Source organism: Macaca thibetana, chromosome 7 (assembly GCF_024542745.1).
Source record: "Macaca thibetana thibetana isolate TM-01 chromosome 7, ASM2454274v1, whole genome shotgun sequence".
NCBI classification, from domain to species: Eukaryota; Metazoa; Chordata; class Mammalia; order Primates; family Cercopithecidae; genus Macaca; species Macaca thibetana.
Window position 1 is genome coordinate 100,472,799 of NC_065584.1, and position 16,466 is coordinate 100,489,264.

General features: G+C 49.9%; 1 protein-coding gene across 1 annotated transcript in view; it reads right to left on the reverse strand.

Annotated features, from left to right (window-relative positions):
• Positions 1–14,703, reverse strand: part of SEMA4B (semaphorin 4B) — a 42,938-nt gene extending 28,235 nt beyond the window's left edge. Inside the window, exon 1 of the mRNA XM_050797642.1 lies at positions 14,523–14,703. The gene's annotated coding sequence lies outside the window, so the exon portion shown is untranslated. The remainder of the gene's footprint in view (positions 1–14,522) is intronic.
• Positions 14,704–16,466: the final 1,763 nt, after the last annotated feature.

Genomic DNA, 16,466 nt, shown 5'->3' on the forward strand with positions numbered 1-16,466 from the left:
GCCCAGGCCCCGGCCCCTTCCGGCTCCTCTGGGACCCTCTGCTAGTGGCGTTGGTCTGGGGACACGCTGCGTCCCCACTATGCGCCTAGGGAGTTGGGGGGCGGCTGATTAGACCTTGGTCTCCCCCCTTTTAGGCGCCCCCTCCCCTCTTGCTCCTGGCTCCCTTGTTCCTGCGACCAAATGAACTCTGCCGAGCTCGTGCTGACACCGGGGCTAGGAGTTTGAGAGTCCAATTTTTGCACAGGTCAGTCCACTGCAAGTCATGGCTGGGCATTCACTACAAGCTCAGCACTTGGTCAGGCACCCTGCGGGCTTGTACACTTACTATTCTGTCCACGCGAAGCCCTCGGGTGGGGGAAGGGCAAGATTCGCTTAAGTGGGATAATAGGATTTAATGTACTGCTAAGGAGGTAAGACCTTCACAACCTGCACGTGGCCCGGCAGGGGAAGGGAACCCCTAAGACTGGAGTGGAAGCCCAGAGGCACCCACCCCTAATTCTCCTGGCTTCTAACATCACGGGTGGAGCTCAGCTCTGCTGAGACCAGGGGTTTCCAACTGCAGCCTGGACCATTCGCAGATTCTGAAATCAATTTAGTGGATCCCAACAGCATTAAGAAACAAACAAAACATAGAAACTATCTAAGCAATAATCTCAAAGGATAAGTAATTTTGGGAAAGCTACTTCAACTTTTCCTAAGTGTGCACAGGATTACAGAAAAATGTAGTAGTTCCTCCTGTAGTTAGAGTCCAAAAGAGTGAAAGCCTCTGCTAGTTACTTCCATGGCAGTAGAGACCATCTCTCCATAAATCTCCATAAATTTCCTGCAATTGCAGGAAAGCTCCTCTTCACCCCCAGCCAAAATCAGCCTCCTCAGAGCACCTCTTTTCCTCTCCTCCACACTTCCAGGGTCTGCCACATCTGCTCCCACAACAGGAATGCTGTCAAGAGGGTGGGCACAGCACTCACATGGTCCCAGGTCTCCTTTCTTATAGCTAAGCTTCCTCATGCTCCATGATTTCTGTACCTCCATCACCCTTCTGTGGACATGGTGCAGGCTAGCAGCATCCCTTTTAAAGGGGCTCCCAGCACTGGACACATAATTCCACATGGGATGTGGACAGCAGCAAGCACCCACGGTGCTACTATTTGCCCAGGTTTGGATGCTTTACTCTAAATGGGGTCAATCCACCTACAAACAGTGATACCCAAACTCCTATCTGCAGCCTAGTCCAGCCCTGCTCAGCCAAATGGCCTCAGCTTTTTTTTTTTTTTTTGAGACAGAGTCTTGCTCTGTCGCCCAGGCTGGAGTGCAATGGTGCAGTCTCCACTCACTGCAACCTCTGCCTCCTGGGTTCAAGCGATTCTCCTGTCTCAGCCTCCTGAATAGCTGCGATTACAGGTTTATGCCACCACACCCAGCTAATTTTTTGTATTTTTAGTAGAGACAGGGTTTCACAATGTTGGCCAGGCTGGTCTTGAACTCCTGACCTCGGGATCCGCCTGCCTTGGCCTCCCAAAATGCTGGGATTTCAGGCGTGAGCCACCACACCTGACCCGGCCTCAAGATTTCTACTTGGCTGTCTAAAAAGCATCTCAAACCCAACATGTCCCAAACTAAGCTCCTGATCTCTCCCCCTTCTCATGTGCTCCACCTACAGCCTTCCCCATCTCATTTAATGGCAATTCCACCTTTAAGTTGCTCAGGCCAAAACCCTCAGCTCCTCTCATTCTCTCACTCCTCACATCCAATCCATTAGCAAATCTATAATCTGACCACTTCCCTGCTCCTTAGGGCCCAGGCACCACCCTCTTTCTCGGGGTTACTGGAAGGGCCTCCTAACTGTTCTCCCCATTTCCTCCTTGGTTCCCCTACAATCTATTCTTAACACAGCAGCTGGAGTGAGTCTTTAAAACACAAGCCAGGCCAGGCATGGTGGCTCATGCCTGTAATCCCAGCATTTTGGCAGGCCGAGGCGGGCAGATCACTTGAGGTCAGGAGTTCAAGACCATCCTGGCCAACATGGTGAAACCCCATCTCTACTAAGAACACAAAAATTAGCTGGGCATGGTAGTGTGTGCCTGTAATCCCAGCTACTTGGGAGGCTGAGGCAGGAGAATTGCTTGAACTGGGACCTGGGAGGCGGAGGTTGCAGTGAGCCGAGATTGTGCCACTGCACTCCAGCCTGGGCTACAGAGCGAGACTCCATCTCAAATAAAACAAAACAAAACAAAACAAGCCAGGTCAGGGCTTTCCTCTGCTCAAAACCCTCCAAGGGTTTCCCCATCTCATTCAGAATGACTTTACTTGCAATGGTCTGCAAAGCCCTCCATGTCATCCTCACCACCAGTACCACTGCATCCTCTACTGCTTTTCCCCTCATTCATCCACACCAGGTACATGTATAGTAGCCTGAACACAGCAGGGCCTTTGATCTGGCTGCTCCCTCACCTGGCACACTCTCCCCCTAGATAACCACAGGACTGAGTCCCTTGCTTCCTTTTGCTCATTTATCACCTTGAAGAATCTGAACTTCCTCCTAATATGCCCCTTATCTCCTTAAAAATACCTTGAGATATTTTTTCAGCGCACTCATCACTGAATAACATACGATATATTATGGTTTTTCTTTATTGTCTGACATCCCATCTCCCCCAGAATGCTGACTGGGAGGGCAGAGATTTTTGCTTATTTGGTTTGTTAAGTAATGTTATCTGAAGCCTCTAGAATAGTGCTTGGCACATGGTAAGTAGGACTTCAATAAGTATCGGCTAAATGAATGAATGAATGCAACTTGTGTCACAAAATACTGCTGACTCATGGCAGCTGACAACCAGAACTATTTTTTTATATCAACTTTGGTCCAATAAAGAGTTTTACCAGCTGGGCGCGGTGGCTCACGTCTGTAATCCCAGCACTCTGGGAGCCAAGGCGGGTGGATCACTAGGTCAGGAGATCGAGACCATGGTGAAACCCTGTCTCTACTAAAAATACAAAAAAAAAATTAGCCGGGCGCGGTGGCGGGTGCCTATAGTCCCAGCTACTCAGGAGGCTGAGGCAGGAGAATGGCATGAACCCGGGAGGCAGAGCTTGCAGTGAGCCGAGATCGCACCACTGCACTCCAGCCTGGGCAACAGAGCAAGACTCTGTCTCAAAAAATAAATAAATAATAGGTTCTGGCTCAGATGTCATCCCACTGAAGTCATGTTGAAAACTGATTCTATTATCATACATTGGCTTCCCCTCCCAGTTTGGAGTAATCTGTAAACATGATAACCATTCCTTATGCCTTTATTCAAGCTATTGATAAAAATATTGGGTGAGCAGGGCTGGGAGTGGTGGCTAACACCTGTAATCCCAGCACTTTGGGAGGCCGAGGCGGGCAGATCACGAGGTCAGGAGATCGAGACCATTCTGGCTAACACGGTGAAACCCCGTCTCTACTAAAAATACAAAAAATTAGCCAGGCGTGATGGTGGGCGCTGGTGGGCACCTGTAGTCCCAGCTACTCAAGAGGCTGAGGCAGGAGAATCTCTTGAACTCGAGAGGCGGAGGTTGCAGTGAGCCGAGATCATGCCACTGCACTTCAGCCTGACTGACAGCGAGACTGTCTCAAAAAATTTTTTTTAAAATGTAGAAGAAATGGTGATGGAATTAGAAAATCTAGATTCAAGTAAGAATCATCAGTGGATGGGAAACCATTGGGTGGAAGATTGTTAGGAAACTATATGTTAACAAAGTGTCCCACAGATGACTTACTAATTACCAAAGGGAACATTTATCTCTAAGGGAGAGATCTCGTGGCCACAATCTTAACCAAGCAGACAAAAGTAGCAGCACAGTAATGGGACTGTTTGACGTAATTTACCTTCTGATATGATGCAATAAGAAGTACAAAACAGGCTGGGCCCAGCAGCTCACGCCTGGAATCCTAGCACTTTGGGATGCCGAGGCGGGCAGATTGCCTGAGCTCAGGGGTTCGGGACCAACCTGGGCAATACAGCAAAACTCTGTCTCTACAAAAATTAGCCAGGTATGGTGGCACATGCCTGTAGTCCCAGCTACTTCAGAGGGTGAGGCAGGAGGACTGCTTGAACCTGGGAGGTCAAGGCTGCCGTGAGCTGAGATCACGCCACTGCTCTCCAGCCTGGGTGACAAAGTGAGACCCTATCTCAAAAAAAGAAAAAAAAGAAAAAAAAAAAAACAAGTACAAAACATCATCAATTTTTGCAGCATTCTTGTCAAAGGTGTGTTATAACCCAGATCTAATAATGAAGACACAATCAGACACATCCAGCATGAGTAGTATTCTACGAGACAACTAGCCTGGACTCTTCAGAAAGGGCAATCTAGTGAGACACAAAACAGACAGGGGTGGGGCTGTTTTAGGTTAAGGGACTAAAAAGACATAATAATCAAATGCAGCGAGGCGAGGTGGCTGACACCTGTAATCCCAGCACTTCGGGAGACCAAGGCAGGTGGATCGCTTGAGCCCAGAAGTTCAAGACCATCCTGGGCAACATGGTGAAACTGGTCTCTACAAAAAATACAAAATTACTCAGGCATGGTGGTGTGCACCTGTTGTCCCAGCTACTCGAAAGGTTGAGGTGGGAGAACACCTAAGCCCAGGAGGTCAAAGCTGCAGGGAGCCATGATGGTGCTGCTGCACTCTAGCCTAAGGGACAGAATGAGACCCTGTCTAAAAAAATAAACAAAATCAATAGCAATGTGTGAACCTTGATTGAATGTTGAAAAAGAAAAAAAAAAAAAAAAAAGCCATGGAGCAATTGGGGAAATTTTAATATTGACTGTGTATTAGATGATATTACGGCATTCTTCATCTTTTTAGGTATGATAATGGTATTTCTCAGATGTGATTAAGTCCTGGTCTTTCAGAAACACCTGCTGAAGCTTTACAGGTGAAATGTCATGATGTCTACAATTTACTTTCAAATGATTCAGCAAAAACAAATGTGCATATATATGTATGTGCGTGTACTAGAAAGAAAGAACATGAATGTGACTGGCAAAAACTGGTCAATATAGGTGAAGAGTTATTAGGTGTTTTTGTATTAATCTTTCCATTTAAACATTTGAGTGATTAAAAAAAAAAATGGGTGACAGCCAGGCACAGTGGCTCACGCCTATAATCCCAGCACTTTGGGAGGCTGAAAATAAGTAAACAAATAAATAAATGAGTGAGACAGAGTCACAAACAGAGTCCAATGGCACACCACTAGAGACCTCCATCAAGGTTAAAACAGATCAGTATCTTTTTTTTTTTTTTTGAGATGGTGTTTCTCTCTTGTTGCCCAGGCTGGAGTGCAATGGCATGATATCAGTTCACTGCAACCTCTGCCTCATGGGTTCAAGCGATTCTCCTGCCTCAGCCTCCCAAGTAGCTGGGATTACAGGCATGTACCACCACACCCAGCTAATTTTGTATTTTTAGTAGAGACGAGGTTTCACCATGTTGGTCACAGCTGGTCTAGAACTTTTGACCTCAGGTGATCCACCTGCCTTGGCCTCCCAAAGTACTAGGATTACAGGTGTGAGCCACCACACCTGGCCTGATCAATATCTTTTATAGGCCGAACAACTAGCTATGTGTCCTCCTAACTGCACTGTTCAGTCCACATTTCTCCATATTATCCATAAGACTATTATGGTCCGAAAGCAGTGGCTCATGCCTGTAATCCCAGCACTTTAGGAGGCTGAGATGGGCAGATCACCTGAGGTCAGGAGATCGAGACCAGCCTGGCCAACATGGTGAAACCCTGTCTCTACTAAAAATACAAACATTAGCCGGGCATGGTGGTGAGCACCTGTAATCGCAGCTACTTGGGAGGCTGAGGCAGGAGAATCGCTTGAACCTGGGAGGCAGAGGTTGTAGTGAGCCAAGATCCTGCCACTGCACTCCAGCCTGGGCACAAGAGGGAAACTCCATCCCCCCTCAACATCCCCCAAAGAAAAGAGAATATTATGAACAAAATTGCAAGAAATCTTGTCAAAGTCAAGGTGCTAGCTACAACATTTCCTTCTTCTACCTTCTGTCTATTGCACTTACCTAGAACAGCACCTGATATGTGGCCACATGCTCAATCACTATTTGTTGAGTGCCTGAATCTCCATATCAAGCAGATCCTAAAATGGCAGCAGGGCTGCTTTGCCCTGGTGTCTTGGCAACACATAAGTTGTGTGACTGCTGTGCTCATCTCAGAGGAGAGGAGACAGGGGCTGATGCGGCCTCACTAAGCGGATAATTATATCCTGCTCAAATGCTTCCAGTATGTCTTATGTCAACTGGGCAGCAAGCCCTTTGAAGGCAGTGACAGGACTTCCGTCTTCCAAACCCCCGCTGCCTTGCATGGCACTCTAGTAGGAACTCCACAGGGCTGACAAAATGAGGATCCCAACTGTCAGCCTGGAGAAGAGCCCTCAAATCCACGCCCTCAGTGCGGCAGCCTTGGTCTTCGCGGGCTCCCCTTTCTTCCGTTAGTGTGCTGATGTGTTCTCCCCAGACTAGAAACCACAGGAGGACACTGACAGAGAAAAATCTCCTGTGAGCTGACTTCCTGCGAGTGGGAGCGGTTCCCAAGCCAACGATGTGTCTCCTGTTCCCCTTTGCCACTCTTGGATGTTGGCGAGTCTTTCTCGGCCAGAATGCCAGCGTTTATAAAGAGCTCAGGAGGCAGCTTGGAAAGGGAGTACCAAAATAAGAGACGAAGAGAAAAGCACTGCTTCCTCCGTGCCCCGGCCAGCAATATGAAGTCATCATCAGGGCTAGCCCCTTCTTCATACACGCTCTGGCACCTCCTCCCCATGGACCTTCCTCCTTTTTCTCTCTCTCGTACACACAGACATACACACATAAGGACAGAAGCACAAGAATGAGAGATAAACTGTGCATAGGAATCCATTATAAAGAGGCCCAAACGAGGCCAGGCGTGGTGGCTCACACCTGTAATCTCAGCACTATGGGAGGCCGAGGCGGGAGGATCACAAGATCCAGACCAGCCTGGCCAACATGGCAAAACCCCATCTCTACTAAAAATACAAAAATTAGCCGGGTGTGGTGGCATGAGGCTGTAATCCCTGCTACTCGGGAGACTGAGGCGGGAGAATTGCTTGAACCCAGGAGGCGGAGGCTGCAGTGAGCTGAGATCGTGCCACTGCACTCCAGCCTCGGTGACGAGAGCAAGACTCTGTCTCAAAAAAAAAAAAAAAAAAAAAAAAAAAAAAGCTACAAGGAAAAGAAAATAAAGGGAAGCATGGCTAACAGTATAAAGCAAATGAACACATATCCTTGCTGCTTCTCTACCCTGCCCAGTACAAAGGGAACAGACGCAGGGCAAGTGCCAGCAGTGTCCAGGCTACATTTGGCCTCCCCAGTGATCAATACCCATTAATCATCCATGGGTACAGCCTCTGCCCAGCTGCATGCAGGCCATGTCCTTGGACACGGATGGCCCCCGCCAGGTGGCTCCTGGCCAGGTCTGCCTGCTCTAATTCCCACCCAGGGGAACCTAGATCTCTGGCTTCCACAGTTCTACTCTGGGAGTCATTACTTTGTTTGCTGACTGTGGGGGAGGGGCCTCCTGCCAAGCCCAGTGGAGCTTGAACCCAAAGGTCCCACCCGCCCCCTCCTGGGGTAGCACTCAAGCTCCTCCCCATTCTCGGGTGCAGGCTGGGAATGGGGAGGAGCTTGGCAGGCTGCCCAGCAAGGCCTCGCAGACATACACGGGCTGCAGCCCAGCTCTCCAGGCCTTGGCCCCCCACCACCATCCCCTTGTAGCCCTGAGCCTTCCTCTTATGCCAACTTGCAGCTGCAGCTCTCCACCCTGCCCTGGCTGGGCACACTGCTGGTGTCTTCTCCCCAGGGGCTGGGCAACAGCTCAGCTGCAGCATCAATACATGTTGAAGAGGAAGCAACACCAGCTGGCACACCCTGTGTATACTTTCAAATCAGCCAATGGCTGCCAAGTCCTCAGGGCTGGGAGCTTCCTTGGGCCAGCGCCTTCTGCAGCAGAGGGAATCCACCCCGGGTCAGCACTTATACTGCCTTCAAAACTCAATGGCAGCTTTTACCCAGGGTCTGGCAACAAATGTAAATAAATGGCTTCATCTCTGTTCCCCAAACCATTTTCCCCACTACTGGCCTCTTGTTTTTCTTGCTCCTGGAAGTGGTAGAATCTAGTGGTTAAGCATACAGGTTCTTTTGTCAGAAGAATTCAGCACCTTCCGCATTTTGTGGACTTTTAGCAAGCCACACAATCACTCTGAACCTCAGCTTCTTCATCTAAGACGGAGTGCTATGAGCAGCACTTCATGGGTGGCTGGAGAGAGTACATATAAAGCCACGGGCAGCACTGGCATGTAGTGAATGCTCAATGAACAAGGCCATGCCTGCTATGTTATTGGTTCACTTCCCCATCTGAAAGTTGCCCCATGGTGTCAACAACTCTGAAATATCTTAGGTGCCCATCTCTGAGGACCCCCTTCTGGGTACTCCCTCAAGTTCAGCCACCTCCTGAAAAGCTGGTGCTGAGGCTGCAACTCTCATGGGCAGAAAGAACCGGCCTGCCCAGCCCAAGTCCCAGGTGCGCCCGCTGTGGTGAGGAGCCCGACACCCAGCACCACCCCCACTGGGGCCTGTTGAGGCTTGAGCTGGCCACTCCCTGGGAGGAGATCCCCCCGCCCCACAGGGCTGTGGGGCAATCAGCAGGGCTCAACCTGTCCATGCCCTGACAGGGTAGAACATGAAGTTGCCATTGTCACTCCTCTGCTCCCCGATACGAGTTCAGGAGCTGCTGTCTGCCTCTGCCTCTGCCTTTGCACCACTGTCCAGGGGAGACTAGACTGGCAACATAGGAAGACCCGGTCTCTACAAAAAATAAATTAAAAATTAGCCAGGTCTGGTGGTGTGCGCCTGTGGTACCAGCTACTTGGAAGGCTGAGGTGTAAGGATCACTTGAGCCTGAGAGGTAGAGGCTGCAATGAGTCATGATGGCACCTCCAGCTTCGGAGACAGAGCAAGACAGAGCAAGACACTGACACACACACACACAGAGCAAGACACTGACACACACACACACAGAGCAACATACACAACACACACACAGAGCAACACACACACACACACATACACACACACACATATATACATATCCTGGTTCCAAAGATCCCATGAAGTCAGGAATCTACCTCCCCATTTGCTATGGAGTTATTCCCTCTAAAATCCCAGTCTGAGCCCCAGACCCCTGGCTATTGCCCTGTGAGGGGAAAGAAGAGGAGGACAGGGCCCTCCCTCCACCTCAGGAAACCAACCTTCCTTCCCAAAGGCCCAAGGCTCTCCCCTCTGCCTCTTCCTCCCCAGGGAGGAGCTCTCTGACCCTGGAGTTTCCCCATCACCTCAGGTCACCTGGTGGCTGCCACTGTTACTCCCAGACAGAGTCTTGCTCTTGGTTCTGATGCTGATCCCAGAGAGTGGGCAGGAACAGGTATGCCTAGGAGGGTGGTGGAGATGCACAGACGGGTTGCCACGGATTTCCTAAGGCTCTGCAGGCTGTACTCTCACCCTGCTTTGCCAGGGTGGAGGTTCTGAGGAATGCACTACCCGTGGCAGTGTGCCCACTTGCCACCCTAAAGCAGTGGTATTAGGAGACAACATGCACAGAAAGCTGATGTGAGGGTGGCACCGAAGATCCGTGCCTGGACAGGAATCTCACACGGCAGCCACCCTGCAGTACCATTTATGCACTGTGAATGAGGGTCTGGCTGGTGGGCATCACACCAGGGACTCTGGAGCCCACAAGGTTCTGAGTGAGCCCAGCTTGGCCCTAGCAGGAGAGTAGGCTCTAAGGGGACCCACCCATGGGGCCACAAGGGCTTATCTCTAGCCATCTCATCTTTTGGTTTCCACAAACCCCTTGAAAGACAGCTGACCCTGCTTGCTCCTCCCAGCCACCTCTTCTATGAATGCTGCCTGAGTTCTTGCACTACAGCCTGTGAGCAGTGCAGCAGAGCAGGGAGCCCCTTCACCACAAGGGTGGGCTTCAGGGAGCTCTGAACCCCAAGAATGAGATGCCATTTCAGGAGAGAGGGAATCAGAGCTTTCATTTAATTTCAAAAGCTCTTTGCTACCAGCCCCCACTCCCCCCCGAAAAAAGTGAAGAACCATTTCTCTAAGGTGTGTTAGTCTGCAGACACTGGGAACTTTCAAAATTAGCCTTTGTCAGAAAAAAAAAAAAATTATACCTCAGTTTGCAATAGTTATATAACCTTGACATGAAATATTTGGCAAATTCTTTCCACCTACATCAAAATTGTCATTTATGTAGCTAATTAATATTAATTGAGCACCTACTATAAGTGAGGACTGTGCCAAACTTTTACATTCAATCAGTTAGTTAATTCTCACAACAGGGTGAGATATGAGTTATTATTGTATTCCCATTTCAGAAGTGAGAAATTGGGGCACAGAGAGGTTCCAGGACTTACTAAGGTCACACAAGTGATAAGTCAGGACTAGGACCACAACCCAGATCTGCTGACTCCAGAACCCATATGGATATTCAACCTATAGTCAGAATTTCAACCACATTTTGTCTCAAGTTATAGCCATCCACCTCTTCTGATAATATAAGCCAATGTCTGTCCTTCCTTCTTTCCTTCCCTCCCTCCTTCCTACCTTTGCTTCCTTCCTTCATTCCTCTCCTCTCCCTTCCTTCCCTTTTCTTCCTTCCCTTGCTCACTTCCTCCTTTACCTTCCTTCCCCCTCCCTTCCTTCTTTCATTCATGCAACACATATTTCCTGTGCACTTGCTGCCTTCTAAGCATTGCTCAAGGTTAAGGAAACTGACAAGGCTGCTGCCTTCACAGAGCTTAGTTTATCAGGATCCTTTAAACTGTTCTTTCAGAGAATAACCATTCTGATCTACATTTTATTTATTTATTTATTTATTTTGAGACGGAGTCTTGTTCTGTTGCCCAGGCTGGAGTGCAGTGATGCGATCTCAGCTCACTGCAGCCTCCACCTCCCGGGTTCCAGCAATTCTCCTGCTTCAGCCTCCTGGGTAGCTGGGATTACGGGCACATGCCACCACGCCTGGCTAATTTTTGTATTTTTAGTAGAGACAGGGTTTTACCATGTTGGCCAGGCTGGTCTTGAACCCCTGACCTCAGGTGATCCACCCGCCTTGACCTCCCAAAATGCTAGGATTACAGGCATGAGCCACCTCGGCTGGCCTATGTTATGTTATGTTATGTTATGTTATGTTATGTTATGTTATGTTATTTTGAGACAGTGTCTCACTCTGTTGCCCAAGCTGGAATGCAGTAGCAGGATGATGGCTCACTGCAGCCTCAACCTCCCTTGGCTCACCTTCTACCTTAGCGCCCCGGATAGCTGACACTACAGCCGTGGGCCACCATGCTCGGCTAATTTTTGTATTTTTTTGTACAGACCGAGTTTCACCATGTTGCCCAGGCTGGTCTTGAACTACTTCTGGACTCAAGTGATCCACCCACCTTGGCCTCCCAAAGTGCTGGGATTACAGGTATGAGCCACCATGCCTGGCCCACATTTCTTTTTTTCTTTTTTTTTTTTGAGATGGAGTCTCATTCTGTCGCCCAGGCTGGAGTGCAATGGCATGATCTCAGCTCACTGCAACCTCCGCCTTCCAGGTTCAAGTGATTCTCTTGCCTCAGCCTCCTGAGTAGCTGGGATTACAGGCATGCACCACCATGTCCGGCTAATTAGTAGAGACAAGATTTCACCATGTTGATCAGGCTGGTCTCGATCTCCTGACCTTGTGATCTGCCTGCCTCGGCCTCCCAAAGTGCTAGGATTACAGGCGTGGTCCACTGCACCCGGCCCCCACATTTCTTTAGACACTTTCACTCCCTTATCCTTTGTTTCCAACAAAGGTAGTGGCCAGGGCCAATTTGGCAGAGTTCTAGAAGTGCTCCCAGGCTGCACAGGCTAGAATCCTGCTGTTTTCAACTAATTTCCACAGTTGCTCCTGTGAGTTCCCTCTGCACTCTGCTCATATTCCTATTAGGAACTCATTATGCTGCAGTGAACTACTCATTTACACATCACATCCCTCTCTTCCCTTCTCTTCTACAAGCTCCTTGAATGCAGGGACAAGGCCTGCCTAACTCAGGTTTTTCATCTCCAGCCCCAGGACAGAATATGGAAATAGCAGGTACCCAGCAAATGTTTTCTGCTCTAGCTGACTGTCTCAAATCGTTTCCAAAGGATCCATTCAAGTTTTCGTTCCTGGATCTTTTCCCCCACTTTTCTGTTATCCCTTTCAAAGGAAACAGCACCACACTGATAGAGGCAGGACTAGAGTCCCACTTCCCTGCTTTAGGGAAGCTAAACAGTTTTCTTGCTTAGCTCCAGGCTCACCAGCTTTGCTGGCATCAGAAGAGATGGTATTTTGGAGAGTGGCTGAATGCTTGGCTCCTAGGGACTTATATTGGACCATCCTGTCCAATGTAGTCAGATACTACATTAAAGCAGGAGCCTCAAGGCACAAGACCCACGAAGCAGGAAGAGAGACTCAGCTCTCCCCAAGGCACAAGTCTCCATTCCCCATCTTTAGTTCAACTGTTGCCAATGTCTCCAATCCTTATTTATTTTAATTTTTAATTTTAATTTAATTTAATTTTTTGTTTGTTTGTTTTTTGAGATGGAGTTTTACTCTTGTTGCCCAGGCTGGAATGCAATCGCAATCTCAGCTGGCTCACGGCAACCTCCGCCTCCCAGGTTCAAGCGATTCTCCTGCCTCAGCCTCCCAAGTAGCTGCGATTACAGGCATGTGTCACCACACCCAGCTAATTTTGTATTTTTAGTAGGGATGGGTTTCTCCATGTTGGTCAGGCTGGTCTCGAACTCCTGACCTCAGGTGATCCACAGGCCGTGGCCTCCCAAAGTGCTGGGATTACAGGCATGAGCCACCACGCCCAGCCTTATTTTATTTATTTATTTATTAAAACAGAGTCTTGCTCTGTCACCCAGACCGGAGTGCAGTGGCACAATCTCAGCTCACTGCAACCCCCACCTCCCAGGTTCAAGCCATTCTCCTGCCTCAGCCTCCTGAGTAGCTGGAATTACAGGCACACGCCACCACACCCGGCTAATTTTTGTATTTTTACTAGAGACGAGGTTTTATCATGTTGACCTGGCTTGTTTCAAACTCCTGAGCTCAGGTGATCCACCCACCTCGACCTCCAAAAGTGCTGGGATTACAGGTGTGAGCCACCATGCCCGGCCAATGTCCCCATATTTAGATTGCCTGTCACCAACAGTTTGAGCCCCGGGTGCAAGGAGACATATCCCAGATTTTCCTGAGCTTCAGAAAGCATAATCTCCAAAAAGGCCAGGTGTGGTGGCTCAAGCCTATAAACCAGGCACTTTGGGAGGCCAAAGTGGGCGGATCACCTGAGCTCAGGATTTGGAGACCAGCTTAGCCAACATGGTGAAACCCTGTCTCTTTTAAAAATACAAAAATTAGCTGGGCATGGTGGTGCATGCCTGTAGTTCCAGCTACTTGGGAGGCTGAGGCAGGAGAATCACTTGAGCCGGGGAGGTGGAGGCTGCAGTGAGCCAAGATCCCGCCGCTGCACTCCAACCTGGGGGATAGAGCAAGACTATGTCTCAAAAAAAAAAAAAAAAAGTATAATCACCAAAAGAAATGGCCATGACCTGAGTTCAAATCCTGACCTTCCCACTAACTCATTGTCATCTTGGGAAGCGATTTAATCTCTCTGGGTTCAGTTTTCCTTATGAAAATGAGGAGGGATGGGCCAAGGTGATTGCTAAATCTTTTCCAGTTCTAAGGCATTGTGGGAAAAAAACTTTTTAAAACTTTGTATGCTTCCCACACAAAATTTTAAGGCATTTCAACCTTTAGAAGAATTGTTTAACTCAAATAACATACTCATATTACAGGTGAGGAAATGTGGGCAGAGGTTTGATGACCGTCCCGAGGTGACCCAGGGCTCCTGCGCCTTTTTGCTAGAACAGAGTAACTCCCGAGTAGCCACAACAGCAGCTTCATGCCCAGAACCCCAACCTCCTTCTTCTAGCCTTGTATCCACCACCTTGGTGCTCAGTGACAAGAAAGAAGCCATGACAAAGGGCCTAACTCGGAGGTCATACCCACTACCATTCCGTAGGGGCCCAGGCCTTTTCCGAATTCCAAATGACTTCCCCCCAGGGCCAGGTCCCGGATTTAGGAGTAGGGGTGGTGCACTGGCGCGATGTGAACGCTGCTCAAAGGCCCCCGGTGGCCATGGGAACATGGGCCCAGCCTCCTGCGCTGCCATGGTAACAGGCTCCCCCGGCGGCGGGCGCCAGTGCCCATCAGAGCGTGCAGGTGGCGCCCTCTGGGGAGAGGGGCCGGGCGGGAGGTGCGGGTGCAGGGGTGGGGGCCGCGGCTGCGCGGCGGTTTCCGCCTGGTCCGCCACCCCAGGCCGCGGCTCCCACCTCGCCGGGCACCCCCCGCGCCTACCTGGAGTGAGTCACGGCCAGCGCACGGTCATCGCCCCCCGCGGGGCCGCTCTTCCCACAGTGTCCACTGACTCGTCCCCCTTGCCAGGCCAGCCCAGCGCCGTCCCTGGGGACCCAGAGTCTCGGGCGCACAGCCTCGGTCCGGCGCGGCGTCCCAGGAAATGCTGGGCCCCCGCCAAGCCCCGCCCCGCCCCGCCCCGCCCGTGTTTACGGGAATTGTCCGCAGGGCGCCTCCGGGACTTCCCTGATGGGGGTCGTGCCCCCTGCCCCACCACCGCCACCAGCCCCGGCCCCCGGCCATTTGCAGCAACTCTGGACTCGATGCCACGACCACCCTGGCCTGTCGGGTCCGCCTCGCCACGACCGCTTGTCGGCCCAGGTTAGCCGTGGAGCCCAAGGGACTGTGCGGTCCTTCACCTTGGGAGACTCGGCCTCGCTGGACCTGGGCCACAGGGGGCGGCCTCACTAGCTGGAGTCTGGGCTGGCCCAGGTTGAAATCCTAGATCCACTCTCACCTAACTGGCTGTGTTATCTAGGACGAGTTCCTTAACCTCTCTGAGCCTTGAGTTTTTCATCTGTAAAGTGGGCATCAGAACACTAGAGACCTCACAAGGTTGTGGTGGGAAATGCAATGGTGTAGGCACACACCTGCACATGGTCGGCTCTCAAGAATGGTAGTATTGTTTACAGAAGGCGGCAAGTGAGAGGAAGGCAGAGCCACACTCTGTGAAACCACACGTCTCCACCCGAGATAAATGCTGCTCACTGCTCTCTTTATCATGCAGTGGGCGGGCGTGCTCAGAGAGTAAATCGAAACGGAGATCCGCAGGAGGGGTGAAAGATAGGGTTATAAATATCCCGCATTTATCAAGTGACCTTGGCTCCTCCCTCTCCAGCTCTTGCGTCCTGGTGCTCCTATCTTCCAGGAAAGCAACAGCAGCTTTCAGGGCGGTTGCTGAAACAACCAGTTCTGGACTTGTAAGTGGCTGAGCTGGTCTGAGCTGGCTGGTCAAGGGACTGCAGAAACCAGAGGCCAAGTGGCAGCCCGTTCCAAGGCCGGGCGGGCCTGGCCTAAGTGTACATTGTCCTTCTGCAGCCTTTCCTCTCCGGGAATTGCTGCCTAGCTCCTCCAGAAAAAGAAAAAAGTGATTACTTTTGTTACCTCTCTATAAAAGTAAACACATATTTAGTACAAGAAAGTTAGACAACAGAAAAACACAATTAAAAATAATATCACTCATAATTTCATTTTACCTACACATCAGCATCGGCCGTTCATTTTTTTTTTTTTTCGGAGAGTCTTGCTCTGCCACCCAGGCTGGAGTGCAGTGACTCTATCTCAGCTCACTGCAACCTCTGCCTCTTGGGTTCAAGCAATTCTCCTGCCTCAGCCTCCCAAGTAGCTGGGATTACAGGCGTCTGCCACCACGCCCGGCTAATTTTTGTATTTTTAATAGAGACGGGGTTTCACAATATGGCCAGGCTGGTCTCGAACTCCTGACCTCGTGATCCGTCTGCCTCGGCCTCCCAAAGTGCTGGGATTACAGGTGTGAGTCACCACATCCGGCCGGCAGCGTTAATGTTTTTAAAAACTTTTTAAAAATTGAGATTAATTTGCATGTAGTAAACTGCACAAGTCTTAGGTGTACTGGTGTTAATATTTTGGTGAATATCTTCCTGTTTGTTTCCTATGCGTAAGTATACACTTACATCTTTTAGAAAAAAGATGATTCAGTACATACTTTTTTCTAACTTTTACTTAAGACAGCATTATTTTCGTTTTTCTTTTTCTTTCTTTCTTTTTTTTTTTTTGAGATAGAGTCTTGCTCTTGTTGCACAGGCTAGAGTACAGTGGTGCGATTTCCGCTCACTGTAACCTCTGCCTCCCAGATTCAAGCGATTCTCCTGCCTCAGTCTCTCAAGTAGGTGGGATTACAGGTACCCA